The following is a 13,135-nucleotide window of genomic DNA, read 5'->3' as shown; positions in this document are numbered from 1 at the left end:
TATGGCGGTTTTAGGGCCCTGCATTAGATAACTTTGCAAGCCGGAGTAATTGCTATTTTAAAGGAAGCAATATATATTAAAAATATAGTGGATAGGTTTCACCTGATATGCCAGGTCAGCAATTATCACCGCGGAGTTGATGATCACCGTGGTGAAAACTGAAAACAATCGCGTCCGAGTCGGCCGCGGGTGGTGACAGATTTTTCGGCCGTGGCGTTTCAAACCGGTGTGGACGAGAGAGTCGGCCGCGGTGTTGTAAACCGGCATGGACGGGTGAGTCGGTGAGTCGAAGTAATCCGGGGTGTCAGGGTGGCGTTTTGCGCCCATATTCTTTGATCATTGTGGCACGGTCATATGCTAGCGCATGACATTAATTGTGCGATTTATATATATCCATGATCTGGCCATACTGACCAATTGTCCTGCATATAAAATACAAAGACCAAAGTAATTGTTCTTTGACAAAAATAATGTGTGCTAACAAAACCAACTTAGATGGATATCACCTGATTTGTTCGAATGACGGATGGTCCGTTCCATGAATCAACTTTCAGTACTTGTAGTGGCAACTTAGCCACTCTCCCCTGATTTTCTTTAGCACCCGGTCACTCGACCTTTCTTTCAACAGGTCTCTTCTCATCTCTGGCGCGGTCAGTGCAGAAGGTCAGCCGGCAAGGCGGAGGTGATTCAGAACCAGTCAGAAAATTTCCAGCGCTCCATGATGGTTGCATCCGAATTGTTGGTTGACATAAATAGCATTGCCTTTTGTGGAGATTTCCCCGTGCACGTACTAGTAGCACTTTGTAAAGTAATACTACAATTATCTTCTGACTTCAGATAATGTGGGAGGCCGATCTAGAGAACTCACGGGGCTGCAACCTCTTTCCTTTCAACTACCCAGTCAGCTTCCCACCTTCCTTTCTTCAGGCAGCAGGCAGCAATCTTCAAGTGAGCATGCAGGGGCGCAGCCGGAGGCGGCATCGGAGCCCAGCAGCCAGCGCTCATTAGCGGGTCCTCGGCAGAGGTAAACCGGGCGGCTTGAAGAAGAAACGCAAGGCGCACGGGCAGCCAGCGTGGGTGTCCTGGCTCCGCACCGGCGGTGGATCCAGGCAGCTCGTGGCGCCTCTGTAGTCGTAACTCGGCAGGGCAACAGAAGAGGTAAAACGGCGCGGCGGAACCATCAAGCGTAGCCGGTGATGGGCTACGTCTGCGACGACTCGGCGGTGGCGGTTTGAAGCAGAGGCAGCACGAGGGCGGGTTGCTCGGCCTGATGGCGATCTGAAACGGTAGGGCGCCGCGGCGATTCATGCCCGGCGGTTTAGCACGCCACGAGCCCGTACAGTGAGATAGACTATGGTGAATCAGCAGCCAGAAGAACCACGGTGGACACCGGCGACTCTCGTCGACAGGGCAATTCATAGAGGGCGGCCTCGCAGCAAGGGTGGAAGCGCCCGAGGTGGCTCTGTGATGCGGGAGCAGCGGCAGGTGACAGGCGGCGCCGGTTTACAGCGACGGGGCAGGGGCGCCGGCGGTTCGACCATGGAGACGGGTGAGACGACTCGGGGTCGCAAGCCCGGGCGGTTTAGAAGCGGCACGGCAGCTCAGTGTGAGCCCGCGGCAGAGGCGTCTGAATCGAGGCCGGGGGTGACTCGCCATCGACTTAGTGGAAACGGTTTGAGGCCGTGGAGGAGACGAACTGGGGCGGTTGACCCCGAGTCCATGCACATACCCTTCAGATCGTGGCTTCTCCTTTTTTATAAATATCTTCCTGGAACCCACACAAGTACTACGGCTGCACATGGGATCTTCACGTGGGTGGGCATCCATCAGGCGCTATGGATATTTAATTTATACGTGTGTGACCCCGATCAGCACTAGGGACACTTGATTCATCATACACTTTTGCCAGGTTGATCGATTCGGGAGACCTCGCGAGGCCGTATACCGCCGCCGTGCGTGACACGTGATCGCTCTCTCCAATCAACTTGAATCCGGTTTTGTATTTGAAGTAGCCACAGCGACTTGCAGATTACCATAAAGTGGCGGTTTATCTCGACGAAACTGATCCCTTGCCGATCTTCATCGGATCGACGGTGCGGATGGCGCACAACCAAAAAACATCTCCTGCCAGCTTTCGACCAGCTCTTGGACGTGGTGATGCATAGATGCAGCCCTAAATCTTTATTGATCTCAATCTTGTATATACTGCTGCGGAAACCTTCTTCAATCTTTGACTGATGAAACTCATAGTTGATGTGAATTCTTCCGCGTCTATTCTTTGCCATCGCACCAATTACGATCTTCTCGAACCTTGGAAAAGATCCCTCCAAGAACTTAACACCATCGTGCGCGAGCCCCACGGTGGGCGCCAACTGTCGTGGAATTGTCACGGCAGATGTCCTTAGTGTCAGGACTTAGTCGCGAGGCCAACGCATCTATGTGGTAGCTTGAGAGGGGTTGAGCGGGACGAGAGACGCGATGTTTTTACCCAGGTTCGGCCCCTCACGGTGGAGGTAAAAGCCTACGTCCTGCTTCATTGATATTGATGATGATGATCACGATTACAAGAGTGCTCTATCTTGAGAGCTATTGTCTAAACCTAACTTGTCCAACTTGTGGAACTTGTGAATCTTCTCTCTTTTGGGGAGCCCTGCCCCTCCTTATATATGTTGGAGGGACGGGTTACATGTAGAGTCCTATTAGGATTAGGACTAGTCTATCTCTAATACAAACCGGATACAAGTCCAGGTCTTAACTCCTTGTAAGATAAATGTTCCTCATGCCTTTCCTCTTAAACCGGCCCACCATTAACATAAACCGGCCTGCTGGGCCTTGGTCCTTGTCATCCATCTGGAACACGCGCCGGGTCACCAATGAGTCTTCAGGCTCGTGAATCGTCATACCAGTGAACCGCCAGACACGTAAGTCGCCAATCCTCTGGCGGTTTACCAATGAAACGCCTAGTCCGGCCGGGTTATACTTCCGGCCGGTTTACGCCGCGGGGTATATCCCCGACATTAGCCCCCAAGTTTAGCTTGGATTTATCCATGGTAAACTTATGCTGCAAAATAAACACAAAGTCTAAACGACGCCCTAAGGGCTATATATATGGAGGAAGAGGGGGGAATTTCGTGGCCCTTGAGGGTGGGGTCCGAAACCAACCCTAACTCTTGTTTCCCCACACATACCGACTCTAAAAATAGCCTATACTTAAGTATTTCGAAATTACATGGGCCTGGCCCATTAATAAGGTGACGCAGCACCTAGAATAGCCTATGGACGAATATTATGAAGTGGCATCTTGTATATTTCGTCCAAGGCTTCATGCACTCCTTATGGCGGCTTCAAAGTCCTGAAATCATCACTTGTAACTCCGTTCTTGATCCCCTTGCGCATGCCATCAACTCCATGCGTGTTCTTGCTCCAATGTTCATCCTTCTCCAAGCTAGGCCCTTCATTTGTAAGCAAAACAAATGTATCCAATTTAGGCAGCATCATAATCTCATGAACATTAGAATCATTACTAAGAAACGAAAGTACCTGGTAATTTAATTGGCCTGCACGAGCTCTAGTAATTGGTCCAGTATATGTAACAGTAGGGGCTGTGGGTGTAACAATGGTATTGATGTCCTCATCATCCTCCCCTTCTTGAAATGAAGTCGTCCTCGACGGAAGCGCATCTTCCTCACCCAAATAAGGCTTCAAATCTGCAATGTTAAAAGTGGGACTAACCCCAAAATCTACAGGTAGCTCAAGTTTATATGCATTATCATTTATTTTCTCTAACACCTTAAAAGGACCATCAGCACGTGGCATTAGCTTTGATTTGCGCAGATTAGGAAATCTATCTTTACACAAATGTAACCAAACAAGATCTCCAGGCGCAAACACAACATGTTTTCTACCCTTATCTCCAGCAAGTTTATATTTAGCATTCATACGCTCAATGTTTTCCTTAGTTAACTCATGCATTTTTAAAATCAATTCAGAACGTTCTTTAGCATCAAAATTAACCTTCTCTGAAGATGGAAGAGGCAACAAATCAATAGGTGCACGAGGTAGGAAACCATACACAATTTCAAAAGGGCACATCTTAGTAGTAGAATGCAATGAACGATTATAAGCAAATTCAATATGAGGCAAGCATTCTTCCCACATTTTCTTATTATTCTTCAAAACATCCCTAAGCATAGTAGACAATGTTCTATTGACTACTTCAGTTTGTCCATCAGTTTGTGGGTGACAAGTAGTACTAAAAAGCAGCTTAGTCCCCAACTTAGCCCATAAACATCTCCAAAAGTGGCTAAGAAATTTAGTATCACGATCTGAAACAATAGTATTTGGCACACCATGTAAGCGAATAATTTCACGAAAGAACAAATCAGCAACATTAACAGCATCATCGCTTTTATGACATGGTATAAAGTGTGCCATTTTCGAGAACCTATCCACGACAACAAATATGCTATCCCTCCCCTTCTTTGTTCGAGGTAAACCTAAAACAAAGTCCATAGATATATCCTCCCAAGGAACACTAGGTACAGGCAAAGGCATATATAAACCATGAGGATTGAGTCGTGACTTTGCTCTTTGACATGTAGTGCAGCGAGCAACAAAACGCTCAACATCCCGTCTCATCTTTGGCCAAAAGAAATGTGTAGCAAGTATATCCTCCGTCTTCTTGATGCCAAAGTGTCCCATTAATCCTCCTCCATGCGCCTCCTGCAACAACAAAAGACGAACGGAGCTAGCTGGAATGCATAGCTTGTTAGCACGAAACACAAATCCATCGTTAAGAACGAACTTGTTCCAAGTTCTCCCTTCCTTACAATTCTGCAATACATCTTTAAATTCAGCATCATGAACATATTGATCTTTGATGGTCTCCAAACCAAATATTTTAAAGTCAAGTTGTGAAAGCATAGTATAACGACGAGACAAGGCATCAGCAATAACATTTTCTTTACCCTTCTTGTGTTTAATGACATAAGGGAAAGTTTCAATGAATTCAACCCATTTAGCATGTCTACGGTTCAGTTTTGCTTGACTTTTAGTGTGTTTCAAAGATTCATGATCAGAATGTATAACAAATTCCTTGGGCCATAAATAATGTTGCCATGTTTCTAAGGTCCGAACAAGAGCATATAATTCTTTATCATAAGTAGAATAGTTCAGACTAGGCCCACTCAATTTTTCAGAAAAGTATGCAACAGGTTTTCCATCTTGTAATAACACACCTCCTAATCCAATTCCACTAGCATCACATTCAAGCTCAAAAGTCTTATTGAAATTAGGAAGTTGGAGTAAAGGAGCATGTGTCAACTTATCTTTCAATACCATGAAGGCTTCTTCCTGTGCGGTACCCCAAACAAAAGGCACATCCTTCTTTGTAAGCTCGTTGAGAGGTGCAGCAATGGTGCTGAAATCTCTCACAAAACGCCTATAGAAACCAGCGAGGCCAAGGAAACTCCTCACTTGTGTGACCGTTTTGGGCTGCGGCCAACTCTCAATAGCTTCAATCTTGGCTTTATCAACTTCAATTCCCTGTGGAGTAACAACATAGCCAAGAAAAGATACTCGGTCGGTGCAAAAGGTGCACTTTCCAAGGTTTCCAAACAAACGTGCATCACGTAGAGCAATAAAAACAGCACGTAAATGTTCCAAATGTTCCTCCAAAGATTTGCTATAAATCAATATGTCATCAAAGTAAACTACCACAAATCGTCCAATGAAAGCACGTAAAACTTCGTTCATTAACCTCATGAAAGTACTAGGTGCATTAGTTAACCCAAAAGGCATGACTAACCACTCATATAATCCAAACTTAGTTTTAAATGTTGTTTTCCATTCATCTCCCAATTTCATATGAATTTGATGGTATCCACTACGCAAATCAACTTTGGAGAATATTGTAGAGCCACTCAATTCATCAAGCATATCATCTAGCCTAGGAATAGGATGACGATAACGAATAGTAATATTATTAATGCCTCTACAATCAACGCACATACGCGACGTACCATCCTTTTTCGGCACTAAAATGATAGGAACAGCAAAAGGACTAAGGGATTCGTGTATATAACCTTTGTCGAGCAGTTCTTGTACTTGACGCATAATCTCCTTCGTCTCCTCTGTATTGGTACGGTATGGTGCACGGTTGGGTAGCAAAGCACCGGGAATTAAGTCAATTTGATGCTCAATCCCTCGAATAGGTGGTAATCCCGGTGGCACGTCTTGTGGAAAGATGTCAGCGAACTCCTGCAAAATGTTAGTGACAGCAGGGGGCAAAGAGGAAGGCACGTCCTCGAATGAAAATAATGCCTCTTTGCACACAAAAGCATAGCAAACAGATTTGCTAAAATCTAGCTCATCAATATCAGATTTGGTGGCAAGTAAACATGCACTTTTCAATTTAATTTCAGAAACAACAGTAGATGGTTTATTATTAGGCTTCATTTGGTGCTCAAATTCTTTTGCCACAATCTGATTTTCACTCTTATTTGTCTCCTGTTTTGCTTTATTAGCTCTATTAATATCATCTTTCAAAATGGAATCAGGAGTCATAGGAAGCAAAGTAATATTTTTATCGTTATGAACAAGAGTATACTGATTGTTTCTACCATGGTGTACAAAATTTTTATCAAATTGCCATGGTCTACCAAGTAATAAGGAACATGCTTGCATAGGTACCACATCACAATCAACATAATCAACATATGTAGAGATACTAAAATGCACACGAACAGTACGTGTTACCTTAACCTTGCCGCTGTTGTTGAACCATTGGATGTAGTAAGGATGTGGATGTGGTCTTGTGGTGAGAGATAGCTTCTCCACCATCTCCATGCTAGCCAAGTTATTGCAGCTCCCTCCATCTATGATCACGTGAACAGAACGTTCCTTCACAACTCCCTTTGTATGGAACAAATTATGCCTCTGATTTTACTCAGCTTGTGTAACCTGCACACTCAAAACACGTTGAGCAACTAAACATTCATACCTGTCAGCATCTTCAGGAGCCATGTATTGCGTCTCATGATCAGAATCGTCTCCACCGTGTTCGTCACGTGTAATAAGAGCCAAAGTCTCCTCATCATAGTCACTAGCGGACTCATACCCACCATCCTCAGTAACAATCATCACACGCTTAGATGGGCATTCTCTCGCATAATGACCTCCACCATTGCAACATCGACAAATAATATCATGTGTTTGCCCTGTTGATGCCATGGATGAAGAAGAGCTCTTTGCAGGCCCAGAAGGTGTGCTCTTGGCAGATAGTGGTGATTGTGCCTGCTTTATTGTATCACGGTTGGAGGTGGCAGCCGACGGAGGCGCCGGTGTAGCAGAACGTGTGGAAGTAGATGATGCACGTGGTGTCCATGATGAAGGTCGACCTGCAGAAAAGTTAGTCCGCGCCAATGCCTGTCGATCCTGCACTTCACGTTCAGCTTTACAAGCAAGATGGAATAAACGAGTGATATTAGTATACTCCTTATACTCTAGAATCGTCTGAATCTCTCTATTTAATCCACCCATAAAACGTGCAAGCATAGCTTCATTCTCCTCAACAATACCACATCTAATCATGCCAGTTTGTAATTCCTGATAATATTCTTCTACATAATTTTTTCCCTGTCTTAAGCGCTGCAATTTTTGAAGTAATTCACGTTGATAATATGGTGGAACCCAACGAGTACGCATAGCAGTTTTCAAAGCAGCCCAAGTAGCCGGAATAGGATATAATCTACAATGCTCAGACCACCAAACACATGCAAAACTAGTGAATGCACAAATAGCACCAGGAACACGTCTCTCCTCGGGATATTGTAAACATGTAAATCGTTGTTCAGTTTCTAACTCCCAAGTAAGATATATATCAGGAACATATCTACCCTCAAATGGTGGAATATTCAATTTTAGTTTAGGGAGATGGTCATGATCTCGTACCTGAGGGTGAGCCCTACCATTGCCATTATTTGCATGTGGACGACCTGGTGGTTGCTGTGCTGGTGGTGGCACGTAGTTCTGATTTTGATCAACCTCATCCTCATAATCTCCCACATAATCACCCTCCTCCACATCAGCAGTAGGAGCCACAGAAGTATCAACAGCAGCACCAGCAGTTTGGCCCGACTGAAGAGGGACACGGCTCGCTCGGCGGAGGGCTGTTTTCTGACGTGGAGGTAGTCGGTGTTGTTGCTCTTGTTGCAGAGGTGCGGCAGGAGCAGCCGGTGGTGGTGGTGGAAAACACGAAAGCAATTCAGCAAACTTGTTATCGAGCTTTGTTTCAAACGTCTTCTCCATGCCATCTATCTTCTCCATGGACTCTTCAAATCTGTTTATCACATCTTGCACCTGTCCACTCATCATTTGCTGAAACGTATCATGAAGCTCCTTGTTCATCAAGTTCTCCCAGTCAGTCTCATCGGCTTGTGATCCTGGCATGGTTAGCAGCAATAGAAACACACAAGAATATGATCCTACAGACTACTAACAAGTGGTGGTGGTGGGGGGTGTCACAAATCCGTCAAGCAAATCTCAAATTCTTACCAGTTCTTACCCAGCAGCAGGCGGTGATCGGCAACCGTTGTAGTCAAAACTCTCAAAAGCTTGGATAGAGCGATTGCCAGGGAGAGTCAAACGCACGACGTAGATGTATGTGGAGCTGGGAAGGCTTATAGTATGGTAGCAAAAAGGGTCAGCAATAATCAATTCAGAGATGCAAAGTTGAATAAACGCTCAACGACGGTACTGTGGTGGTCCTAGGCTAGACCGTGCTAGAGACGCGAGCCTAGAACACTAACAAAATCACGGCGCTGCACGTAAATAAGGGAAAAGCACACTCTGGAACTCTCTTTTTTTTCGCTATTTTTTTGTGCTCCTCTTTTTTTTGTGAAAAATCACTATAATGGCGAGTGTCTCAAAACTCTTCCCTCGTCAAACTGATAGGATGGGCACGAATTTTTTTTTCACTTTTTTTCGGAAATCAGGGCAGCGACGACGAACAAGTGCGACAAAAAATCACTATGATGGCACGTGGCTCAAAAGACTCAGAAAAGCCTAAAAATAGGATAGGGAAAAAAATTTGCCCATGAAAATTTTGGCCTAAAAACTGCCCGGGGGTCTCCAGACTCTTTTTTTCCTGAGACCTACGCAGGCAAGGAAACACGAATCGGAATTTAGATTGATCTCAAGAACAAACCTAATATGAGAAGAACTCGGATTGGTGGTGGATATATGGTTGTGGTATATGGCAGCGGTGGTGGTATATGGTAGCGGTGGTGGTATATGGATAGAGATTGGTGGTGGTATATGGATACGGATTGGTGGTGGTATATGGATATGGATTCAGAGCGGTGGCGGATAAGCAAAAGTGGTAGATGGGCGATGATGATGGTGCGGCAGCGGCGTGACAACTTATGACCAGAACTCAAAACTCTAAAAGACTAGACTCTAAGACCAGCAACTTGACACGACGATGCAACCGCAAATTCAACAAAGCAAAAACCCTAAAAAGATTATGCAAAGGCTCAGATTGGTTCGGATATGATGAACTAACCCTAATTTTTTTTGTGGCTTTTTCGTGTACTGTAGGTATGAAGAACAGACTCGATCTAATCTACGAAAAACTGTAAAATCTCACCGAGCAACCTGGAAATTTGATACCACTTGATAGAGGCTAAGGTGTCCCGATGTTTCGATGAGATGGTGGCTATCGTTTTCTGTGGGAGTTGACCTTGACGGTCCGACTATGCACGTGCGAGACGTCGCGCCTTAGCAATCGCTAAACCAACTTCCGAGGGTTATTGACCACGCCGGAGCACGATCAACCTGACCACGAGGGTCTGTTTCCTGCGAGCAAACGAAGAACAAGCAAGAAACTGAGATTGCAATCGGGATATTGCGAATATAAGATGAAAGCTTTATTGATCAAGGTGGGGTTCTGTGACGTCTTGGTCTGGTCGTTGGACACAAACGAAGTACGCGAAGTTGCAGCTATGGCGAACTTTTAATCTAAACAAAACCCAAAGTCTAAACGACGCCCTAAGGGCTGTATATATGGAGGAAGAGGGGGGAATTTCGTGGCCCTTGAGGGTGGGGTCCGAAACCAACCCTAACTCTTGTTTCCCCACACATACCGACTCTAAAAATAGCCTATACTTAAGTATTTCGAAATTACATGGGCCTGGCCCATTAATAAGGTGACGCAGCACCTAGAATAGCCTATGAACGAATATTATGAAGTGGCATCTTGTATATTTCGTCCAAGGCTTCATGCACTCCTTATGGCGGCTTCAAAATCCTGAAATCATCACTTGTAACTCCGTTCTTGATCCCCTTGCGCATGCCATCAACTCCATGCGTGTTCTTGCTCCAATGTTCATCCTTCTCCAAGCTAGGCCCTTCATTTGTAAGCAAAACAAATGTATCCAATTTAGGCAGCATCATAATCTCATGAACATTAGAATCATTACCAAGAAACGAAAGTACTTGGTAATTTAATTGGCGTGCGCGAGCTCTAGTAATTGGTCCAGTATATGTAACAGTAGGGGCTGTGGGTGTAACAATGGTATTGATGTCCTCATCAAATACTTGGGGCAGTTCCGCTTCCAGTGACCAGTTCCTTTGCAGTAGAAGCACTCAGTCTCAGGCTTAGGTCCAGACTTGGGTTTCTTCACTTGAGCAGCAACTGGCTTGCTGTTATTCTTGAAGTTCCCCTTCTTCCCTTTACCCTTTTTCTTGAAACTGGTGGTCTTGTTGACCATCAACACTTGATGCTCCTTCTTGATTTCTACCTCCGTGGCCTTTACCATTGCGAAGAGCTCAGGAAGCATCTTATCCATCCCTTGTATATTATAGTTCATCACGAAGCTCTTGTAGCTTGGTGGCAGTGATTGAAGAACTCTGTCAATGACACTATCATCAGGAAGATTAAATCCCAGCTGAGTGAAGTGGTTGTGGTACCCAGGCATTCTGAGTATATGTTCATTGACAGAACTATTCTCCTCCATCTTGCAGCTGTAGAACTTATTGGAGACTTCATATCTCTCAATCCGGGCATTTGCTTGAAATATTAACTTCAACTCCTGGAACATCTCATATGCTCCATGACATTCAAAACGTTGCTGAAGTCCCGGTTCTAAGCCATAAAGCATGGCACACTGAACTATCGAGTAGTCATCAGCTTTGCTCTGCCAGGTGTTCATAACATCTGGCGTTGCTCCTGCAGTGGGTTTGTCACCTAGCGGTGCTTCGAGGACGTAATTCTTCCGTGCAGCAATGAGGATAATACTCAAGTTACGGACCCAGTCCGTGTAGTTGCTACCATCATCTTTCAACTTAGCTTTCTCTAGGAACGCATTAAAATTCAACGGAACAACAACACGGGCCATCTATCTACAACAACATAGACATGCAAAATACTATCAGGTACTAAGTTCATGATAAATTAAAGTTCAATTAATCAAATTACTTAAGAACTCCCACTTAGATAGACATCTCTCTAATCATCTAAGTGATCATGTGATCCATATCAACTAAACCATGTCCGATCATCTTGTGAGATGGAGTAGTTTTCAATGGTGAACATCACTATGTTGATCATATCTACTATATGATTCATGCTCGACCTTTCGGTCTCCAGTGTTCCGAGGCCATATCTGCATATGCTAGGCTCGTCAAGTTTAACCAGAGTATTCCGCGTGTGCAAAACTGGCTTGCACCCATTGTATGTGAACGTAGAGCTTATCACACCCGATCATCACGTGGTGTCTCGGCACGATGAACTGTAGCAACGGTGCATACTCAGGGAGAACACTTATACCTTGAAATTTAGTGAGAGATCATCTTATAATGCTACCATCGAACTAAGAAAAATAAGATGCATAAAGGACAAACATCACATGCAATCAATATAAGTGATATGATATGGCCATCATCATCTCGTGCCTTTGATCTCCATCTCCAAAGCACCGTCATGATCACCATCGTCACCGGCTTGACACCTTGATCTCCATCGAAGCATCATTGTCGTCTCACCAACTATTGCTTCTATGACTATCGCTACCGCTTAGTGATAAAGTAAAGCAATTACATGGCGATTGCATTTCATACAATAAAGCGACAACCATATGGCTCTTGCCAGTTGCTGATAACTGTGTTACAAAACATGGTCATCTCATACAATAAAATTTAGCATCATGTCTTGACCATATCACATCACAATATGCCCTGCAAAAACAAGTTAAACATTCTCTAGTTTGTTGTTGTAAGTTTTACATGGCTGCTACGGGCTAAGCAAGAACCGTTCTTACCTACGCATCAAAAACCACAACGCGGTATAGTGATTGCTTTTTGATCTTCAGAAAGAACCATGTTCATTGAATTCGATTCAACTAAAGCTAGAGAAACAGACACCCACTAGCCACCTGTGTGCGAAGCACATCGGTAGAACCAGTCTCGCGTAAGCGTATGCGTAATGTCGGTCTAGGCCGCTTCATCCAACAATGCCGCTGAATCAAGAATCAACTAGTGACGGCAAGCAATATGTATATACCCACGCCCACAACTCCTTTGTGTTCTACTCATGCATATAACATCTACGCATAAACCTAGCTCTGATACCACTATTGGGGAACACAGTCATTTCAAAAAAATTCCTACGCCCACGCAAGATCATGGTGATGCATAGCAACAAGATGGGAGAGTGTTGTCCTGGTACCCTCGTAGACCGTAGCAGAAGCATTATGACGATGCGGTTGATGTAGTTGTACGTCTTCACGATCGACCGATCCTAGTACCGAAAGTACGGCACCTCCGCGATCTGCACATGTTCGGCTTGGTGACGTCCCACGAACTCACGATCCAGCAGAGTGTCGAGGGAGAGCTTCGTCGGCATGAGGTGTGATGACAGTGAAGATGATGCTATCGGAATAGGGCTTCCCCTAAGCACCGCTACGATATGGCCGATGTGGATTATGGGGGAGGGGGCACCACACACGGCTAAGAGATCAATGATCAACTTGTGCGTCTATGGGGTGCCCCTCCCCCGTATATAAAGGAGTGGAGGAGGGGAGGGCCGGCCCTCCTATGGCGCGCCCCATGGGGAGTCCTACTCCCACCGGGAGTAGGA

Source organism: Triticum urartu, chromosome 1A (genome assembly GCF_056163025.1).
Source record: "Triticum urartu cultivar PI428250 chromosome 1A, HENAU_Tu73, whole genome shotgun sequence".
Classification (NCBI taxonomy): Eukaryota; Viridiplantae; Streptophyta; class Magnoliopsida; order Poales; family Poaceae; genus Triticum; species Triticum urartu.
The sequence above is the reverse complement of the archived record's forward strand: the minus strand, read 5'-3'. Positions refer to the sequence as shown.